This window comes from Oryctolagus cuniculus, chromosome 13 (genome assembly GCF_051225735.1).
Source record: "Oryctolagus cuniculus isolate XC-2025 breed Fujian yellow rabbit chromosome 13, ASM5122573v1, whole genome shotgun sequence".
Taxonomy (NCBI): Eukaryota; Metazoa; Chordata; class Mammalia; order Lagomorpha; family Leporidae; genus Oryctolagus; species Oryctolagus cuniculus.
In genome coordinates, this window is record NC_142879.1 from 110,202,916 (window position 1) to 110,222,690 (window position 19,775).

Sequence of the window (19,775 nt, forward strand, 5' to 3'; positions counted from 1 at the left end):
CCGTGCTTGCCAGCATGGTGAGGATGTGCTTCCAAAGGCAGCACAAGTCTGCGTCTTTGGGGTCCCCGTGTCTGGGGCTGAGCCGCTGCCCACTTCCCCACGGGCAGCCACTCGCTGCCATCAGGATCGGACGGCACAGCTGACAGGCCCTTCCAGGCACGCACGGCCACAACGGGAGCCCTGACAGCCGGTGCTTCCCCAGGCTCTGAGCAGAACACAGCGACCTCCATTTCTCTTGTGCTGGGGGACGCACTTCATTGATGTGAGGCTGTCGTTCCTGCACCCCGTGAAAGAACATCACTGCAGTTCAGGCCCCCTCTTTGCTCATAGGCTACAGTGGCACAAACACAGGGAGAGGAGCATTGAGGGTCACTCTGTGGGTGTGAAAAGAATGTGTCCACTGCCTGGTGGGCCACACTGTTTGGTAGGTGGTGGAATAAGTAGAATTTTTCCTGAAATGTGCACACATGCAGGGAGGAACGGAGTGTGTGGGATGGGCTGGCCAGGTGTTGGGCTGGTCCTTGGGCTGGGACCCAGCGGACGCCGGGGTCGGGTTTCTCCAGCTGTTTGGAAGGTCTGCATGGGAAGTCGGCTTCTTCCCAAGACGGAAGGGGCCACCTGCAAGTTATTCCCTTCCTTGCCGGTGGGATTTCCACGACGTGCATTTCTGCAACCTCGGATCTCTATTTTTCAGTGCGAAGAAATGCTACAGAGAGGATTATGGGCTTACCAGGGAACAGATCTCTTGACGAGAGCTGTGACATACGCGTTGCTGTCAGTAGGACCCTACTGAGTCCATGTTTAATGCTTGATTTCAGGATAATTTGAAATGTGGATGGCAAATACTGAAGCCAGAAAGCTAACAGAAAACACACACATGTGTCTAAGTGTGTTTATGAAAGCGGATGCATGTTGTGAACAAGTCACTGCAAATGGGAACCATCTATAAAACTGTCCACTGCCACCATGGAAGGCTGGCTAATTAGAGACATTTCTGGAAGCTATTGTTTCCTGGTAATTCCAGGAAGCCCTGTAGATTTTATTTATTTATGCTTTTGTTTATGTAAATCTTTATCACTGCAGCCTTGGCTAAAATTAGCATCACGAGGCAAGAACAGCAAATGGCATATTTTAAATGTGTCTTAGAACTGAACATTCATCATTGTAAAACTGAAGCTATCCAGGACCCAGAACCAGCAACTCAGGGAAAAACACAGAAACTCAGATCTCATTAGTTTGTTGAAATTTACCTTTGTGTTATCTACAAAATCAGGGCTTGTGGAGTAAATTGTAAAAGCAAATTGATCTGTAGGCCACGGTTTAAGGGAGTAAACCAGTTTCAAACAAACCCTTATAGCATTTCACAATCAGCTATTTACATATAAGCAATTAATGCCTCACTCACAAATCATTCTTATCTGTTCATTAAAACACGCTCCCCGAGGGCTGGAATGAGAGCTGTAAGTTGTCTACGTTTGAAAACAGAAGCACACTCCGCTGCTCACCCTCGTGGGCCCGGCTCGTCCCCAGCTTGTCCCCTGTCTGGGGTATTCTGATGTCTTGGGAGCTCGGAGTATGCGAGCAGGTCACGGTGTGTGTCCACAGAGGAGAATCATGTTTGTGATGTAATTTAAGTGGTTGCTGGGGTTTACACGCTGAATGTACTCCCACAGGCCCTGTGTCAGAGGCTGCCCCCCCCCCCCGAGTGGTACTCCCAGTGGCTGGTGGGTCCTAGTGGGGGGGAGGGGCCCTGAATCACTGGGTGCCTGCTCTCCAGCGCAGCTGCCCCAAGAGGGCTGGCCTCAGAGCTGAGTGTGGGCCTGGGCTCGCCGTGCGGTCCTCTCCCTACCCCCTGCGCTTTGCCGTCTACTGCAGGCCCTTGGCAGACCCCTGGACTCTGAACCTGCAAGACTGTAGCTGCAGGTCCTCTTCTCGTCCAGGTAGCTGCTCAGGTGCCCTGCTCTAGTGATGAAAGGCTGGTGCGTCGGGGTCTACCTGGCCCCCGGCCGTCTCCCCATAGGTGCTGCATTTCCCTGTCGGCGATGGGTAGATCCGCAGGAATGCCTGTAGCTCTGTTGAGGATCTTCTGAGCTCTGGGGGGCCCATGCAGCTCTGTGCTGAGCGTGGAGGCCCTCGGCTCCTAGCAGGGCTGAGCAGTCTGTCTGCCCTTGGAGCCTAGGCTCCCTGTGCTCCACAGAGAGCAGGCGTCATGGCGTCATGGCGTCGGCGTCATGGTGTCGGCTGCTGCGCTGCAGCCCTACAGGGAAAGAAAGGGGGGAGGCAGCTGCAAAGAGCTGCAACTGCGCCAAACCTGTGTCCCCACACCACTGTGGCTTCCTCGACCCGGGGATTGGCTCTGGGGAAGACCGTGCTCTTTTGAGGTCCAGCATCCTCCGAGGCAGGCGTGTGTGGACGACTGACAGGCACCAGCACACGGCACACACTTTCCATCGTCCACCCCTCCTTGGACATCTTCATCGTCTGCCTCCGTGTTATCCCCGAGAGGTTTCTCTTGGCTTTGAGGTCTGTGGCTCTTTGGAGAGTTGGGTTGGACGCATGTGAGGACTTAATGAGAGTGCTCCCACCTACCAGGGTGCAGGTGTCCTGTGACACCCCAGCCCCACATCGCAAAGGATGGGGAAAGGAGTTTCAAGCTTGCTGATCAGGCCCTGGGATACCATTTAAGTCTTGAGACACCTGAGCTGAGAAGCACAGAAGGACCCAACACGGTGCCCAGAGGAACCAGTTTGCCAAGGGGTAGCAGAGGGTTGGAGAGCACCTGGCCCTCTCAGGACATCTGCGGAGGGTAGAAGAAATGCTTGCAGAAGTCCCTAGTGCCAGGACCTGTAAGAATTCCTGTCCCTGGAAGCAGCACTGAGGGTTCGGGCCAGCAGAACCACCCGCCTGGCCTGCAGCAGCTTGGGCATCACAAGGGAGAACAGAAACAGTCCTGGGCCCCGGCCCTCTCCACGGAAGAACTTGCAGTTCAGTGGGGAGTGGGGTGGGATCCTGCACCAGACTCTTCCACGACAGTCCCCAGGCCCTTGCTGAGCCCCTGGGTGGTGCCTGTAAAACCAGGGCTTAGAGACAGCACCAGGTTGTCTGAGTCCACGCAGACAACACAGCCAGACTCGGCTGCATCACCACGGATCTCGCCACCTGCTCTCTTCATCCCCTGTGTCAGACAAACCTGGAGGGGCAGAGAGAAATGCCCCGCACTGTCCCTCAGCGGAACTCTGCTTCCTGTGTCCACTCAAGGCTGTGGGAAGGGCTGGGCAGCTCATGACTGACCCTCAACTGAGCTGGTGTCTGACCCCCGGTGCAGAGGTGCGAGGGTGGGAATGTCAGGTGGGACGCACCTGCTGTAGCTGTCAGCTCTGCCTGTGCCAGTGTGTGTGGATGGGAGCACACAGAACACTGAGACGTGAGCCTCGGGAGACAGAGCACAGAACCCCCCACCCCCCCCACGAGGATTCTTGAAAGGTGCAAGCAGAATTCACCGAGGGAGTAGGTGCTTTGCCGAGTGATGTGTGGCCCTGCATCTGATGATGGAGTGCCGATTTGAGTCCTGGCTCTGCTGACCCAGCTCCCTGCTAATGCTCACTCTAGGAAGCAGCAGCTGATGGTGCAAGCAGCCGCCTGCAAGACCCAGATGGAGCTCCTGGCTCCTAGCCCTGGCCTGGCCCAGCCCTGGCTGTTGTGGGCACTTGAGTGAGGAGTGAACCAGCAGACGGAAGATCTCTATCTCTGTCTCTGTTTCTCAAAAAAAAGTGTAGCAAAAATTTTTTAAATCCAAGAGTAGTTTTTTTTTTTTATAATAGGAATTCTTTATGAACTTTCTAAGGGCCATTCACATGGATTTCAGTTTTTAACAGCAGAATGAACTTACCTTTTAACTTGGTTTTCCATAAGCTTTGTGAAGTCCCCTCGTATAACCTGCTGTCTCTGGCCCTCCGGGGGGACAGCGTCTGCCTTTTGATTCCCGAGTGGATCTTACTGCTGGTGAGGTAAGTGACAGCTGGAGTCATCCCCAGAACAGCCGTCCCGTGGTCTCTAGGAAGGAAGCCCAGTATTCGCGTCAGTAACCTTGTTGGTTTTCCCAAAGTTGCTGGATTTTTCAACTCACTCACCCCACCACCACCAAAATGAGATTAAAAAGAGTGAGAGGAATGAAAAGCAAGTGCACTAAACTTAACCCATAGATTCATTGAAGAATTGTTGAAGTCAGTATAGATTTTGAGCTGAACATAAATTTTAGCCAAAGTGATCTTTTTAAATATGTTTATTTTGTTTTTTGATTTATTTGAAAGACAGAGTTACAGAGAGAGGTAGAGCCAGAGAAAGAGAGAGAGAGGTCTTCCATTATGCTGCTTCACACCCCAAATGACTGCAATGGTCAGAGCTGAGCTGATCTGAAGCCAGGAGCTTACTCTGGGTCTCCCATGTGGGTGCAGGGGCCCAAGGACTTGGGCCATCTTTTACTGCTTTCCCAGGCCGTAGCAGAGACCTGGCTTGGAAGTGGAGCAGCTGGGACTGGATCTGGTGCCCATATGAGATGCCGGCACTGCAGTCTGGGGCTTTAACCTTCTGCGCCACAGCGTTGGCCCCGTTTATTTCATCTACTTGATTATTTAATCTACTTGAAAGGCAGAGTGACACAGAGACAGACAAGAAGGAAGAGGGAGACAGATCTTCCATCTGCTGGTTCACTTCCCAAATGCCTGTGATGCCCCTTCACAGTGTTCCCCAGGGGGCAGCCATGCACTCAATCCATCCGTCCATGATCGGCCGGGCACCAGTGGTGGGTCAAGATGTGAGTGCAAACAGAAGACAAAACACAGCCAGCTCATGCTCAGATGCAGAGGCAGCTAATCATTCAGCCAGTCATTCCTGGCTAGAGCCGGGAGCACGGGCTGGGGGGTGGGGTAGCTGGACACTACACAGGCTGCTGGAGATGGAGATGAGCGCTGGGCATGTGAGGGAGGAAGAGCTGGCGCTGATGGCTCATAAAGAACATTCCAGAACTGGTGTTGCCCAGGAAGACTGTTCCAAGAACTGGCAGCTATCAGAACCTTATCCTGAAGAGGCCCTTATTTGCTTAATCAGAGAAGTCACTCAAAACAGGAACAAAGAAACAAGTGCTGATGTCTGTGGGCATTTGGCCCAGCAGCTGAGATGCCTCTGGGGTGCCTGCATCCCGCGGCACAGTGCCTGGGCGCAGCGTCCTGCTCATGCACACCCTGGGAGGCAGCAGTGCCGGTCCGGGTGCTTGGGTCCCTGCACCCACATGGGAGGCCTGAGTTGATTATCCACTCCAGGCTTCAGCTTAGCCCAGATAGGGCTGTTGAGGACATCTGGGGAGGGAATCTCCGGATGGGAAATCTCTCTTTCTCCATCTTTCTATGCCTCTCAAATAAATGAACAAAAATTAAAAGACCTCAGGTACTATAAGTGCTAATTGACCTCTCCCCTCTTTGGCGCTTGCTGGCAAAGGGGGAAGAAAACCAGAGCCTGAGTCCACCCCACCCCACCTGAGCCCTGAGCCGTCTCTGCGCAGCCACAGGAGGGGCAGCCCAAGAGCACCTTGCTGTCGCACTCAGCTGCTGCTTCGGGGAGTATCCCAGCCCTCGCTGGCCTTTAACTCTCACCCGGAAATAGCTCTGATGCGGGGTCTGGGTGCCAAACGCTGCTCTGTTGCTTCACAGCCGGCAACTGCAGGCTCTGAGCCCCGGCCTTGGCTCCGTTCACCGTTGGCTTTGTCCTTGTAAAATCTTCTGCTCTCACTTCCTCCAGTCCTGATCCAGCTGGCTCCTGCTGGGCTACCTCTGAGCCCATTTTCTGCCTCTGCTCTCTGTTCCCAGGGTGTGCTTGCACGACCTGAAAAGCTCACTGTGAAGACGTAGGACAGGAGCACAGGAAATCTAGGGAGACTGAGTTAAATACCAGGAAACCCCCAGGCAGCTCAGGGTGCTGCAGCCATCAACAGAAGCGCCTTCCTACCACTGCGGCTCCCCACGCAGACCTGCCCTAGGCGAGGAGAACAGGGTCTCGGCCCCGTAATTCCAGGAGAGCGGAGCTCACGGAGGCTGCGTGCAGGCACAGTCTGGATACGCACGGCTGCTGAGCGGGGGGCGTGGGAATGTGAGCACCGAGGGGCCTGGCCTTCTCCCGGGCTCCCAGGGGTGGGAAGAGGGGCACTGGTCGGGGTCAGTGCCAATGCAGTGCGCATTGGCTCGATGAAGCCATCTCTGGTGTGACGCAGGCCCCTCCTTCCCAGATGCCTCTGGGTCCCACAACAGTGGGAGCTGTTTGTGTTCCAGGGACATTTCCGGTTTTCTGGTTGTGGTCGACTCTGAGCTCTCGGGGCCTGTGCCTGTGGGCAGGAGCGTGGCAGGCGGCTGTGCGTGACATGACATGGAGCCACTCCCCTGGTGTTCTTTGTGCCATCCAGGGCCTGTCACTCTCTTGGGGGGCAGGCACTCCTTTGTAGTAAATTCCACTGGGAGCTTGTTTTCCGTGATGACGAGGTACCCAAATTACTCTAAAGATGATATTGATTTTCCTACAGATTACAGGGCTGGTCAAGGAGAACCAGGAAACTCCAGGTTCAAGTGGCTTCGGTGAGTGTTGCTATGTAATGTTGGCAGTTTTGGACTTTATTTAATTCTGTGATTAAAGTTTGTATTGATTTCCCTGCGAGGTAGAATCTATCAAGGGGCATTTGGAAGCAAGAAAAACAAAAAGTCAGCTACAGGAGAGCATGCTTTCTTTTAAAATTGGAGGACCCTGCCATTCGGAACCCCCAGGCGTGTCTGGGGCTGGTTGTGGATGGGGCCTCTCGGCCGCGTGTGCTGGGCCAAGGACGTCAGGCTGGAGAGATGCTTCGTGGCAGTCATGGAGCTTCTCCTTTGCCGTCAGATTGGCCACACTCCAGACTACGTAAGCCACATGCACCTCTTCCTCTCCCTGCGCCAGACGCCCTGCCTGCTGGCCTTCTCCTGTGCTCAGAGTTGGAGCTGGGTCAGAGTCTCCCGCCGGGGCCCCCACAATTCTGGATAGTGTAGGAAACTCTGCAGGAAATAGACGGTTTCCTCTGAAGTTAGACAGGGGCGCCGGGCTCTCCAAGTGGCCCAGGCTTGCGGGTTCTCCTTCCTTTTCCCCTGCTCTCTTGTGGGACGGTCCTGGGGGACAGCATGAGGGTATCCCCTGAGGACAGAACTGGTGAACTCACACAGAGGACTAGCTCTGGGTCCTCCCCCCCAACACACACAGCTAAGGCCTGTGCTGCACAGGAGACATCAGACCTGGCCCTGCTGACAGCAGAAGGGAAGACCCCCTGGGCTGCTCCACCTACAAGGAAGCCGAGCCGGGGGTCCTTAAAGATGTGCTCCAAGGGCTGGCCACGTGGCACAGCAGGTGAAGCTGCCACCCTATATGAGCCCGCTTACAGTCCCAGTCACTTCTGATCCAGCTCCCTGCTACTGTGCCTGAGAAAGCAGCAGAAGATGGCCCAAGTGCTTGGGCCCCTGCCACCCATGTGGGAGACCAGGATGAATCTCCTGGCTCCTGGCTTCTGGTTGGCCCAGCCCTGGATATTGTAGTCATTTGGGGAGTAAAGCAGCAAGTGGAAGATCTCTCTCTCCCAATCTGTCTTTCCTCTCTCTGTGACTCTGACTTTGAAATAAATAAGTAAATGTTTAAAACAAAAGATCTGCTTCGTGACCTGCAGGCAACCAGAGGCAGAGATGGATTTGATCCCAGGCCTCCCAGCTGCTCCCTCCCCCACACGGAGGAGGCCACGTTCACCGCTTTTGGCTTGGGGGCCCTAGAAATTGCTCCATCAGCTTGTTTCCTGCCCAGTGAGCTGGCTGCTCCAGCATGGCCATCATGGGGCCTGGGCACCTGTCATCTGCCCTAGGAGCACCCACTATGCACAGCCTCCTGGACTTAGAGTAACCAATGGCATTCCTTGGAGAAGGGCCTGCTCCAGCACAGAGCAGAAATAAAGCCCAGCACGAGGCCTCAAAAGCTCACCCGACTGTCACTGTCTCCAATCAGGACAGAGCAGCGATTTCCACTCCTCTGTGTTTCCTCCTTTGAAACACATGGCCTTTTGTCTGTGATCCCAACCAGTTTCTAAAGAAGAAGGCAGGGTGATGTGTGCAGCACACGCGATCCTGAGAACACAGCCGAGCGCACGAGGCCAGGGAGAGTCGCCTGCCAGTAGCAACAGCACTGCAAGGAGGCCTCCTCCAGGGCCGGGCCCTGCCCCTCCATCCTGCTTTGTGAAACACAAAGAGAAAAGGAAAACCCAGGGAGGAAATTCATGTTTGAGTCTCACTACTTGAAATTAAATCCACATTGAGGTTCGCATTTGATCTTCCAGACAGTTCCTTTGAATACTGGTATTGCCAATGACAGATTGGGGCTGGACACAGCAGACCCAAGCCTGCTGTGGCCTTGGCTCCAAGGACACGCCCTGCCTGGAGAGCCAGGTCCTGGCCACCCCCACAGGAAGTCTGGTGTCCCGAGAGAGAGGTCGAGGGACAAACCCAGTGGGGAGGGACCAACCTACTGGGAAGCGGGGTGCCTTAGAATACTTCCCTGTGTTAAAAATGCTGTTGGGCTCAGGCAGTGTTGGTGTTGCAGTGAGAGGTTAAGCAGTGGGGTGCTGCCTGTGGCTGCCATCCGCCAGGAGTGCTTGTGGAACTAACTCAGCATGATGTCCCCACCCCCAGCCCCTGGAAGTCTCCTGGGAGTCGGCCTTGGAGGCCAGCGATGGAGGAAGTGTCCACCACTTCTACTGCTTGCGGTGAGAGAGATGTGGGAGGGAGGGGGCCCCAGGGGGGATGGTCATGTCTAGCTTCAGGTGAGTCCTCCCTGGGGCGCAGTTGGGGTCTTCCCTAGCTGGACCCTGTTTCCTGTGGCTGTGGTGAGAGTCAGCACTGCCAGAGCCCAGGGCTCTTTTCAAAACACTGCACGAGTCGGCTGCAGGAAAGGGCATGTGGTGGTGTTGCTGGGACAGCTGCCAAGACAAAGACATGGTCAGGTTTCTGGGGACAGGAGGCCACGTGAAAGGAATTTTCCTCTCAGTGCGTGTGCTCGCACACACGCATGCACACACCTGTGCACACGCACATGCATGCTTGCACACATAATGCTCACACATGCACGTAGACATGTACTCACATGCAAATAGACGTACACATGTGTGCACGTACATGTGCGTGTGCACACGTGCACACACAGGAAAAAGTGTAGGTCGCGTGCATCTGGCTGGCAGAAGTTTGACAAACTGCTGATCAGCATCAGGTTTAAATTAGAGCAATCCGACGCGTAGAGGAAGAAAACACAGCCATGGCACTGCTGCAGACGAGCCCATGGAGAGTAAGGGGTAGAGGCAGAGGCTTTTGAAAGTGCGTCCAGAGCCTGAGCAGATGGAGGCCAGAGGAAGGGGAGGAGGCCAGCCCCGCCCAGGGCTGCCGTGGGGCCAGCTGGCCTCCTCCTGCCAGGACCTCGGTTTTCCAGTTCTCCGACAGTGGCCCTCGGGCAAGCGGGGGCAGATCAACCCCGACCCTCCTCCCCCCAAGATAATGAGGAGCAACAGGCTGTGGGGCTGCTGGCTCTCACTCCCGCTGCTGGCCTGAGATCGGGCCACAGCTCCCTGGACAGGAAATGAGTGAGACTGCGCAGAGAATAGCTCGGGAATCCAGGAGGAAGCCGTGGAGCCTGGCAGTGCAGGGACAGAGGGAGGGCGTGGGTGCGGCGCAGGACCATGTCTGCTCCGCCGGCTGCACACATGGAAGTGCAGAGGCCGAGGGGACACTGGCCCAGTTGCAGCGTGGGCACCCTGCCACCCTCCCCAGGAAGCAGAATGCTGGCATTGCTCAGCCTCACCACGTCAGCACCTCCGTCGGTGATACACACGAGTGGGTGCTGCCTTGGGCATTGACTCAGGGTCCTCGCCATCAGTCAGAAGCAGCGAGTTCACAGCACATGGAAGCTGTGTACCTCCCCGTCAGCACTTGGTAGCTGCTCTGTGTGGCTATTAGCACTGCCAACTGACCCTCATAGCCACGATTCCTCAGCCATGCCACACCCATGCGTTCCACCAGCCACAGATCAGAAATACCCAGAGAACAGAGTGCGCCTGCGCTGAAGACACATGGCTGTTCCTTTCCATTACTCCCTTTCCAGTTAGCAAGCGACATCCACGGCGGCTGCATGGTGGGAAGTGTCACGCGTGATCCGGGGGTGACCTAAAGCGGATGGGAGGATTGCGTGGGTCCTATGTGCTGTTTCATGGAAAGGCCTTGAACCTCCATGGACTTGGAAATCTACTGTGGTGGGGGTTGGAAACCTGACCCAGTTACCCTTGGACACCACAGGATGAGTGTTACTTTTTTTTTTTTTTTTTTTTAAGATTTACTTATTTATTTGAAAGGCAGAGTTAAACAGAGGGAGAGACAGAGAAATCTTTCATCTGCTAGTTCACTCCCCGGATGGCTGCAGTGGCCAGGGCTGGGCCAGGCCCAAGCCAGGAGCCAGGAGCTTCATGTGGGTCTCCCACATGGGTAGCAGGGGCCCAAGGACTTGGGACAGCACCGCTGCTTTCCCAGGCCATAGCAGGGAGCTGAAAGGGAAGTGGAGCAGCTGGGACTTGACCTGGTACCCATATGGATGCCGGCACTGCAGGTGATAGCTTTACCTGCTATGCCACATGCCTGACCCAACTGTGTTACTTTTTATCCTAACCATTTCATTTCTGACTGTTACAAGTAACACCTCAGTAAACACCGTGACATGAGTCTGTCCCGGGCTTTGAGGGCCATCCGTGGGGAGCTGAGTCCCGGATGTAAACCTCTCAGAGGCACTGCATGCTGGGGCCAGGCTGTCTGCCTTCATGCTGGTGCCCTCGTGTCTCCCTGCTGCCCTGGGTGCAGGCTGTGCCATTTGGATTCCGTCCACCATCCACCTGTACAGATCTGGGCACTAGCGATGTGGCTGCAAACAGCAGCGATGAGCACAGGCAGCGTGGTGTGCACTGTGACAACACTGGAGTGACCCAGGACAGGGCTGCTGGGTGACACTGTGCAGGATGGCCTAGACAGAAAAGGACACCTGGGCCAGCACAGAGGAGGTGCAGGCCTGCACACCTCCCAGGAAACAGCATCCAGGCAGCGGCCAGGGCTGGCCTGGTGTGAGCAGAGGGAGTACCAGGAGGGTGGTGAGGTGGTCCGATACTCGGCACCACGTGTGGACCGTGGCAGCAAGGGTGGAGGCAGCGCCAGCCCAGAGGCACAGCCTGCTGCTCGTCCGACGAGGAGAATCCCTTCCAGTCTCCTCCTTGCCCTTGCTGGGAGCCTGAGCTTTCCCATGGTTGTTGGGCCTTTGCGTGCAGCCGTAGCCTGGGCTTTGTCCGCCAAGTACCACCCCCAGCCCTGCTACCAACCTGGGGAGGCCCTTTTAGCTTCCACCCTCTAGAGGGGCATGGAGAGCTGTGCCCAGACCGTAGCCCACTGAGTTCTGGTCCACGAGGTCGGCATCATGGGGGCTTTCGGGAGGCCTGTGGTGTTTCTGGCGTCTCACCCTGCTGTTTTTCACAAGTCTGTGTTTAAAGCAAGTCCTTTACTAAGCACGTGTGGTGGGACTGCATCACGCCGAGGAGTCCGGCCGGATCAGTAGTACCTCAGGATTTGGTCTCTTCCTTTGCTTCTAATCATGCTGAGGGTGCTTTTTCAAAAATTGCGGCATCTTAGGGATGGGAAATCAGCGCCATGCTCCTCAGTGCAACAGAACCTCCAAATGTGCGGAATCTCACGCATTCCGTTGGCGCAGCTCCTACTTCTGCCATTGCACCATGGCCATCCCGGTGGAGACTGCTGCAGACCCTCCAGGGGAGGATGGAGACAGGGCCCTTGTCTCCCACTTCAGGGTGGGACCTGCCGCCCACCCTGTCCATGTGTGCAGCTCGAGTGCCTGCAAAACGCCGGGTGTGTGCAACCTGCATGGTGTCCCACATTCTTACAGAGATTGTTGGTTAAGTGCACAGAACCAGGTAGACAGTTAATTTAAGGCACAGAACCGGGGCGTCTGCTGAATCTGGCCTGGGAAAGAGCTTAGCTTCAGGCCCTGTTTGTAGCCAGAGTGAATTTGTAGGCATGAGGGGGCTCTCTTGGTGGGGCTCTGTGTCCTGTTTGCACACTGTGGGGAGGCGCAAGGAAGGTGCTGAGGCTGGGGTCCAGGTGTCACTTCAGGAGGCTGCAGCCCTCTGCCATGCGTCCTTGTGTTTGCAGCTCGTTAGGGGCTGGTTCCAAGACCCTCGTGTGCCACAGGCCTTCGGTCTTGATCCACGCCTTTCTTTCCACCAGCATCTGAGCCTTTGAGAAGCAGGGTGGGTCAATTTTGCCGTCAGAATGTGCCATGTGACACCCAGCCACGAGGAGCATGTGGATCCGAAGGCAGAGACCCCACTGCTTCTGCAAGAAACCCACGTGCGTGGGGTCGCCCCTCCTTGCAGACTCCTGGGGCTAACGGCTGGAGTGCAGAGATTCTCATGCGATGCTCATTGTGGATGCCACTTACTGAGCAACACATTCTGTTAACGTCTTTCTCTTCTGGAGGGCAGCGGAACGTGGGGCTGGGAGACAGAAAGAGAGAAACAGATCCACAAATCCCAGCGTCCCCAACATCCAGGGTTGTGCCACATAGAAGCCAGGAGCCGGGAACTCCATCTCGATCTCTCCCATAGGTGACAGGGACCCAAGAACATGAGCCATCTCTGCTGCCCCCCAGGGTGCACATTAGCAGGAAGCTGGGATCTGAAGCAGAGCTGGGACTTGAACCCAGGCTCTCTGAAATGGTGTGCAGGTGTCTTGCAGCTGGGTCACAGAGGACTGGGCTGCAGGCCTCCCAGGAGGAGTTGCCGTCCTGACCTGGGATAGCCATCCACCAGCTCCTGTCTTCCACAAACAATGTGGCAGCTCACTCTCTGCGAAGGACAGTACTCATCTGGCTTCATTAACTCAATTGGAAAATGTGATTTTGCAATTTGCATGGGCTTGCGAGGGTGATGGATGCAGTTCATAAAAGGCCAGCACCGCTGTGCAGGCCCCAGCCCACAGGGCACTGGGGAGTTCACACAGTTGCAGCTGCGGCAGCCTGCGCTGCCCAGCCTGCTTTCTGGGCATGCTCACTGTTTTTGTTTTTATTTTTCTTATTTGAGAGGCAGAAGAGGGACAGAAAGAGAAGAAAAAACAGAGAGATACCCAAGTGCCCCTAATATCCAGGGCTGGGCCAGGCTGAAGCCAGGAGCTAGAAACACCATTTGGGTCTCCCACATGGGTGCAGGGACCCAAGTACTTGAGCCATAACCACTGCTTCCCAGGGTGTGCATTAGCAGGAAGCTGGAATCTGAAGCTGAGCCAGGACTTGACTCAGGCTCTCTGATATGGCAGGGTGTCTTAAAGCTAGGCCACAGGTCCACTGCCATTCTCCTCTTTATTGCCATAAGCAAAGTCTGCTACCATTCTCCTCTTTTTAAAAAATATCTATCTAATTATTTGAAAGGAAGAGTTTCAGAGAGGCAGAGGCAGAGACAGAGAGAGGTCTTCCATCTGCTGGTTTACTCCCCAGATGGCCGCAACAGCTGGAGCTGCGCCAGGCTGAAGCCAGGAGCTTCTTCCAGGTCTCCCACGTGGGTGCAGGGACCCAAGCACTTGGGCCATCTTCTATTGCTTTCCCAGGCCATAGCAGAGAGCTGGATCAGAAGAGGAGCAACTGGGACTCGAACTGGCACCCATATGGGATGCCAGCACTGCAGGCAGCGGCTTTACCCTCTATGCCACAGCGCCAGCCCCACCATTCTCTTCTTTATTGTCATTATAAGAGACTGGCAGTGTCCTTGTGCTCTCCCTGGTCCTTTTTTTTTTTTTTTTTTTTTGCATGAAAATCAAAGAAAGCTTTAAGAAAAAGGGTCTGGCACGGAGTCAGGAAGGACTGGGTAGCTCTGGACCCACTTTCCACCTGGCTTTCCTCTCATGTCTGTGGGGGCTGGACAGGTCTGGCCCTTCAGAAATCTAGGCCTGAGCAGGGACTCCTCTCATTTAAAGACGGTTGGAGGGTAGGTTGAGAATTTGGCTTTCACGATGAACAGAGAGGGACATGGTGTGGCTGTCAGGTGAGGAGAGGGATGTGGCCCCATGGAGTGACTGACAGGAAAGGGGAGGGACGTGGCCCTGTGGAGTGGCTGACAGGGGAAGGGCAGGATGTGTCCCCGTGGAGTGGCTGACAGGGGAGAGGAGGGACGTGGCCCATGAAGTGGCTGTCAGGTGAGGGGAGGGATGTGGCCCCATGGAGTGACTGACAGAAAAGGGGAGGGACATGGCCCTGTGGAGTGGCTGTCAGGTGAGGGGAGGGACGTGGCCCCGTGGAGTGGCTGAGAGGGGAGGGGAGGGACGTGGCCCCGTGGAGTGGCTGAGAGGGGAGGGGAGGGACGTGGCCCCGTGGAGTGGCTGAGAGGGGAGGGGAGGGACGTGGCCCCGTGGAGTGGCTGAGAGGGGAGGGGAGGGACATGGCCCCGTGGAGTGGCTGACAGGGGAAGGGCAGGATGTGGCCCCGTGGAGTGGCTGTCAGGTGAGGGGAGGGACGTGGCCCTGTGGAGTGGCTGTCAGGTGAGGGCAGGATGTGTCCCTGTGGAGTGGCTGACAGGGGAAGGGGAGGGACGTGTCACCGTGGAGTGGCTGTCAGGTGAGGGGAGGGACGTGGCCCCATGGAGTGACTGACAGGGGAGGGGAGGGACTGGCCTCATGGAGTGGCTGACAGGTGAGGGTAGGACGTGGCCCTGTGGAGTGGCTGTCAGGTGAGGGGAGGGACGTGGCCCTGTGGAGTGGCTGATAGGGGAAGGGCAGGATGTGTCCCTGTGGAGTGACTGACAGGGGAGGGGAGGGACGTGGCCCCGTGGTGGTTGCTCACAGGTGGCGATGGGGGCGCTCTGAGTAGACGGACTCTGCTTGCTAAGAAGTCTCACCTGGTGAGAGGCAGACCTGAGTCTCTCCCTGGGAAAACACACGGGGGGGGGGGGGGGCAGGTGTTTGGGCCTGGCGGGTCGGACACCAGGTCAGGGCTGTGTCCACATCACAGTATCTGAGCTGTATTCCCCGCTCTGGCTCCTGACTGCAGCCTCGCGCCAACGCAAACCCTGGGAGGCAGTGGTGATGGCTCCCATCACTGGTCCCTGCCTCCCCCCCCCACCCAGTTGTTAGGGGCCTGGAGTGAGTTCTCAGATCCCAGTTCAGCCTGGCCCAGCTCAGTATTTCAGGCACTGTGGGAGTGAACCACCATGTGGGAGCTCACTCTTCACTCACTCTCTCTGCCAGCCTCTCAATTAGTGAATCGACTAATTTATAAGCACAGTAAAAACATACATTGGCTCCTTCCCAGTTCCATCAAAGTCCCTCTCCTGTGCCTCAGAGCGGAGGCCGACCCCGTGTTTTCTAATTCTGCCCCCAGCTGCTCGGGGCCAGCCCTGGGAAGTGGGTGAGACCCGGAGGAGAAGCCACTTCCGCCCGCAGGTAGAGGGGGCTGCCTGTGTGGGTCAGAGTGGAAAGGTCGCCTTCAGGACTCACAGTGGGCGTCCAGACGGCTGAAGCCGGGCCCAGGGCCGCGTCCTGGTCTAAGATGGCTCAGAGGAACCCAGCTGCAGTGTGGTCAGGCGATCTCCCTGCACTGGGATGCCTTCACGTGTCGGGGCTGGGGCAGTTAACATGTTGTAGCCGCTGTGAGGACAGCCATAGCCTTCCTCAGATGGCCAAACGCAGAGCTGCCCCGGGACACAGAATCCCACTCTCCTGGGCATATGTCAAAATTATGGCAGTGGACACAGCAGCTGGAGCACCTGGGGACAGTGAGTCCAGAGCCCCTGGGGGCGTGCTGCCTGCCCAGGCCTTGGCTTTGGGGTCCCCGCTCCCAGACCCGTGAGACGCCAGGTTTCTGTTGCTTCAAGCCCCGCTGTTCCGGGGCTGCAGGGTGCACAGTGTGGCACCTGCCCAAGGGTGGCCCAGTGACACTCAGGGGAGAGGGGCATGGAACGGAATTGTTCCCCACAGAGGAACTAGTGAGAGCCTCGAGCCCAGGGAGAGCATGGACACGTCTCCACGGAGGGACGCGGGAGGCAGCAGGTGTGTGGTGTTGAGGCGTGGGGACGCCAGGGCAGTGGAAGGCGCTGTGGGAGCCTCGTCAGCCGCTGCTGTGATGTCTCAGAGCCAGGTAGGAGGGAGCCTGCCGCCAGGGTCACAGTCACACAGGAGGGGCCGCGGGGAGGGTGTGGGGAGGGAGCGGTCCTGGAGGCTGAGAGCCGGCGGGGCCTCAAGCTTGCTGGGATCACCCTGAGCAGCGAGACAGACCTGCCCCTCCAGAGTCTCTCTCCGTGGCCCTGCCTTGGCTCCAGAAACTTCCATATCATTGATCATTTGGGAGCACAATAACAGTAAGTGCCTGTGAAAATGCAAGCACCACTTTGGAGGAAGGCCTGGCTCCCCACAGCCAGCGTTAGGGTTCATGCTGTTCCCTGGCAGGGTTCCCCCGACACGGTCAGGGGACGGCAGTGTGGCCTTACGCACGTGGTCTGTGCGCGGCTGCTTGGCTGAGAGGGGTTTCCTGTTTCTTTACCATGACACACACAGCCTTGGTTTGCTTCTTAAGTCTCCTCTTTTCTACCATAGCTTGACTTTGGCTACATGTCAGAATAATAGTAGAAATAACTAACACGGAGATTCTGCTCCTGGTTGCAGGACTTAGCTCAGATTGAAAACAGCACCGAGCCTGGAGGAAACATACTCTTCAGCCTGTTTTTTGGTTGTTGTTGTTGTTTTTGTTTTTTAAGATTTATTTATTTGAAAGGTGGTCAGAGAGGGGGAGAGAGAGCTTTCGTTCACTGGTTCTCTCCCCAAACAGCTGCAATGCCTGGAGCTAGGCTGACCCAAAGCTAGAACCAGGAGCTTCATCCGAGTCTCCCACATGCATGCGGGGGCCCAAGCAGTTGAGCCGTCTCCCACTGCCTTCCCAGATACTTTAGCAGGAAGCTGAATTGGAAGTGGAATAGCTGGGACTAGAACTGGCACCCATGTGGGATGCTGGCATTGCAGACAGTGGCTTAACCTGCTACACCAAAGCGCCAGTCCTCTGATTGTCTTTCCCTGAGTTTGTGTTAATCTGCCACACAACTATATCGTGGCTGCTGAGTCATCTTCCATTCCCTGAAGTTTTGCTAACAGCCTCTAGAACTTTCCTAGAACAAATCAGTGTGAGAGAGGGGACCTGAAACTTGTAGTACTGTGACGTATAACCCAGTAACCTCACATCTGACTGGGGTGGCTTTGGGTGGACAGGTCAGTAAGAGTACGTTAGAGCTGTCAGAAAACACAACAAATGGGATGGAGCTAATCTACACCTACATCTCTACAACTAGACCTACATCTGAATCTATTGTCTACATCTTCACCTACACCTACATGATAACTGAATATCATTTACATATACCTGTACCTCCTCTGTATCCATGTTATCTATACCTGCATCTACACGTACAACTGTACCTCCTCTGTATCCATGTTATCTATACCTGCATCTACACCTACGACTGTACCTCCTCTGTATCCATGTTATCTCTACCTGCATCTGCACCTACGACTGTACCTCCTCTGTATCCATGTTATCTCTACCTGCATCTGCACCTACGACTGTACCTCCTCTGTATCCATGTTATCTCTACCTGCATCTGCACCTACGACTGTACCTCCTCTGTATCCATGTTATCTCTACCTGCATCTGCACCTATGGCTGTACCTCCTCTGTATCCATGTTATCTCTACCTGCATCTACACCTACGGCTGTGCCTCCTCTGTATCCATGTTATCTCTACCTGCATCTACACCTACGGCTGTGCCTCCTCTGTATCCATGTTATCTCTACCTGCATCTGCACCTACAACTGTACCTCCTCTGTATCCATGTTATCTCTACCTGCATCTGCACCTACGGCTGTACCTCCTCTGTATCCATGTTATCTATACCTGCATCTACACCTACGGCTGTGCCTCCTCTGTATCCATGTTATCTCTACCTGCATCTACACCTACGGCTGTGCCTCCTCTGTATCCATGTTATCTATACCTGCATCTACACCTACGGCTGTACCTCCTCTGTATCCATGTTATCTCTACCTGCATCTACACCTACGGCTGTACCTCCTCTGTATCCATGTTATCTCTACCTGCATCTACACCTACGGCTGTACCTCCTCTGTATCCATGTTATCTCTACCTGCATCTACACCTACGGCTGTACCTCCTCTGTATCCATGTTATCTATACCTGCATCTACACCTACGGCTGTACCTCCTCTGTATCCATGTTATCTATACCTGCATCTACACCTACGGCTGTACCTCCTCTGTATCCATGTTATCTATACCTGCATCTACACCTACGGCTGTACCTCCTCTGTATCCATGTTATCTCTACCTGCATCTACACCTACGGCTGTACCTCCTCTGTATCCATGTTATCTCTACCTGCATCTACACCTACGGCTGTACCTCCTCTGTATCCATGTTATCTATACCTGCATCTACACCTACGGCTGTACCTCCTCTGTATCCATGTTATCTATACCTGCATCTACACCTACGGCTGTACCTCCTCTGTATCCATGTTATCTCTACCTGCATCTACACCTACGGCTGTACCTCCTCTGTATCCATGTTATCTCTACCTGCATCTACACCTACGGCTGTACCTCCTCTGTATCCATGTTATCTATACCTGCATCTACACCTACGGCTGTACCTCCTCTGTATCCATGTTATCTATACCTGCATCTACACCTACGGCTGTACCTCCTCTGTATCCATGTTATCTATACCTGCATCTACACCTACAACTATACTCCTCTGCATGTGTATCATCTATATCTTCACCTACACCTTCATGATAACTATGGCTATATCCATATCACCTACATCTTCACCTATTTCTACTACTGTACCTACCTCTGTAACTATAGTGTCTGTACCTACATCTATAACTATACCTACATGTGTATGTATATTATCTATACCTACTTGATAACTGTGGCTGCATTCATATCATCTACACTTCACCTACATCTGTATCTATACCTACCTCTGTATATTATCTGTGTCTGGATCTATATCTATAATTATGTCTGTATTTATATAATCTACATCTTGACCTACACTTTTTTTAGTTTATTTGTGTAAAAAAATTCTAAATACATGCATAGTTCTTTCATATTACACGTTTCCCATGAACATCCTGGAGAGCCCTTGGATATCCTACTGAGGGAGAGAGACCAGGAGACACGTGGTATTAGCGCACATGGTTCTGGCGCCTGAGAACCCCCACAACCTCTGTCAGCTCGCTGGAGACCCAGGAGAGCTGGTGGAGCAGATTCCAGTCTGACAGAGGGCGGGGAGCCAGGAGCGCAAGAGCAGAGGCTCCGGTTCCGCTGCAGCCCCGGGGGGTGTAATCAAACCGCAGCCGTGAGCACCCCTTCTGTGAATCAGGGGAAGGTTCGGAGAGTTACCAGCAGGTGCGTAACCACTGTGCCCCACTGTATAAAGGGGAAGATGGGTATTCCACGTCCAGGCAGCACTGTGAGTTTCTGATAGGGACACACACTCTTCAGTCATTTGTTGTTTTCTGTGAAGGAGACAGGGACTCGTTTTAGCCCCTGAAGGAATAAGATAACCTCTGC

General features: G+C 54.8%; 1 long non-coding RNA gene across 7 annotated transcripts in view; it reads left to right on the forward strand.

The window, feature by feature from the left end:
* LOC103352362 (uncharacterized) overlaps positions 1-19,775 on the forward strand; it is a 184,022-nt gene that overhangs the window by 79,993 nt on the left and 84,254 nt on the right. For 5 of the 7 annotated variants that reach the window (XR_016219948.1, XR_016219947.1, XR_016219950.1 and 2 more), the window contains 2 exons: positions 6,569-6,620; positions 8,739-8,812. The exons of 1 other annotated variant lie outside the window; for it this stretch is intronic. This is a non-coding gene — a long non-coding RNA (uncharacterized LOC103352362). Of the gene's footprint in view, positions 1-6,568; positions 6,621-8,577; positions 8,813-19,775 lie in introns of those variants that run through there. One more of the 7 variants, XR_016219953.1, reaches the window with a different exon arrangement.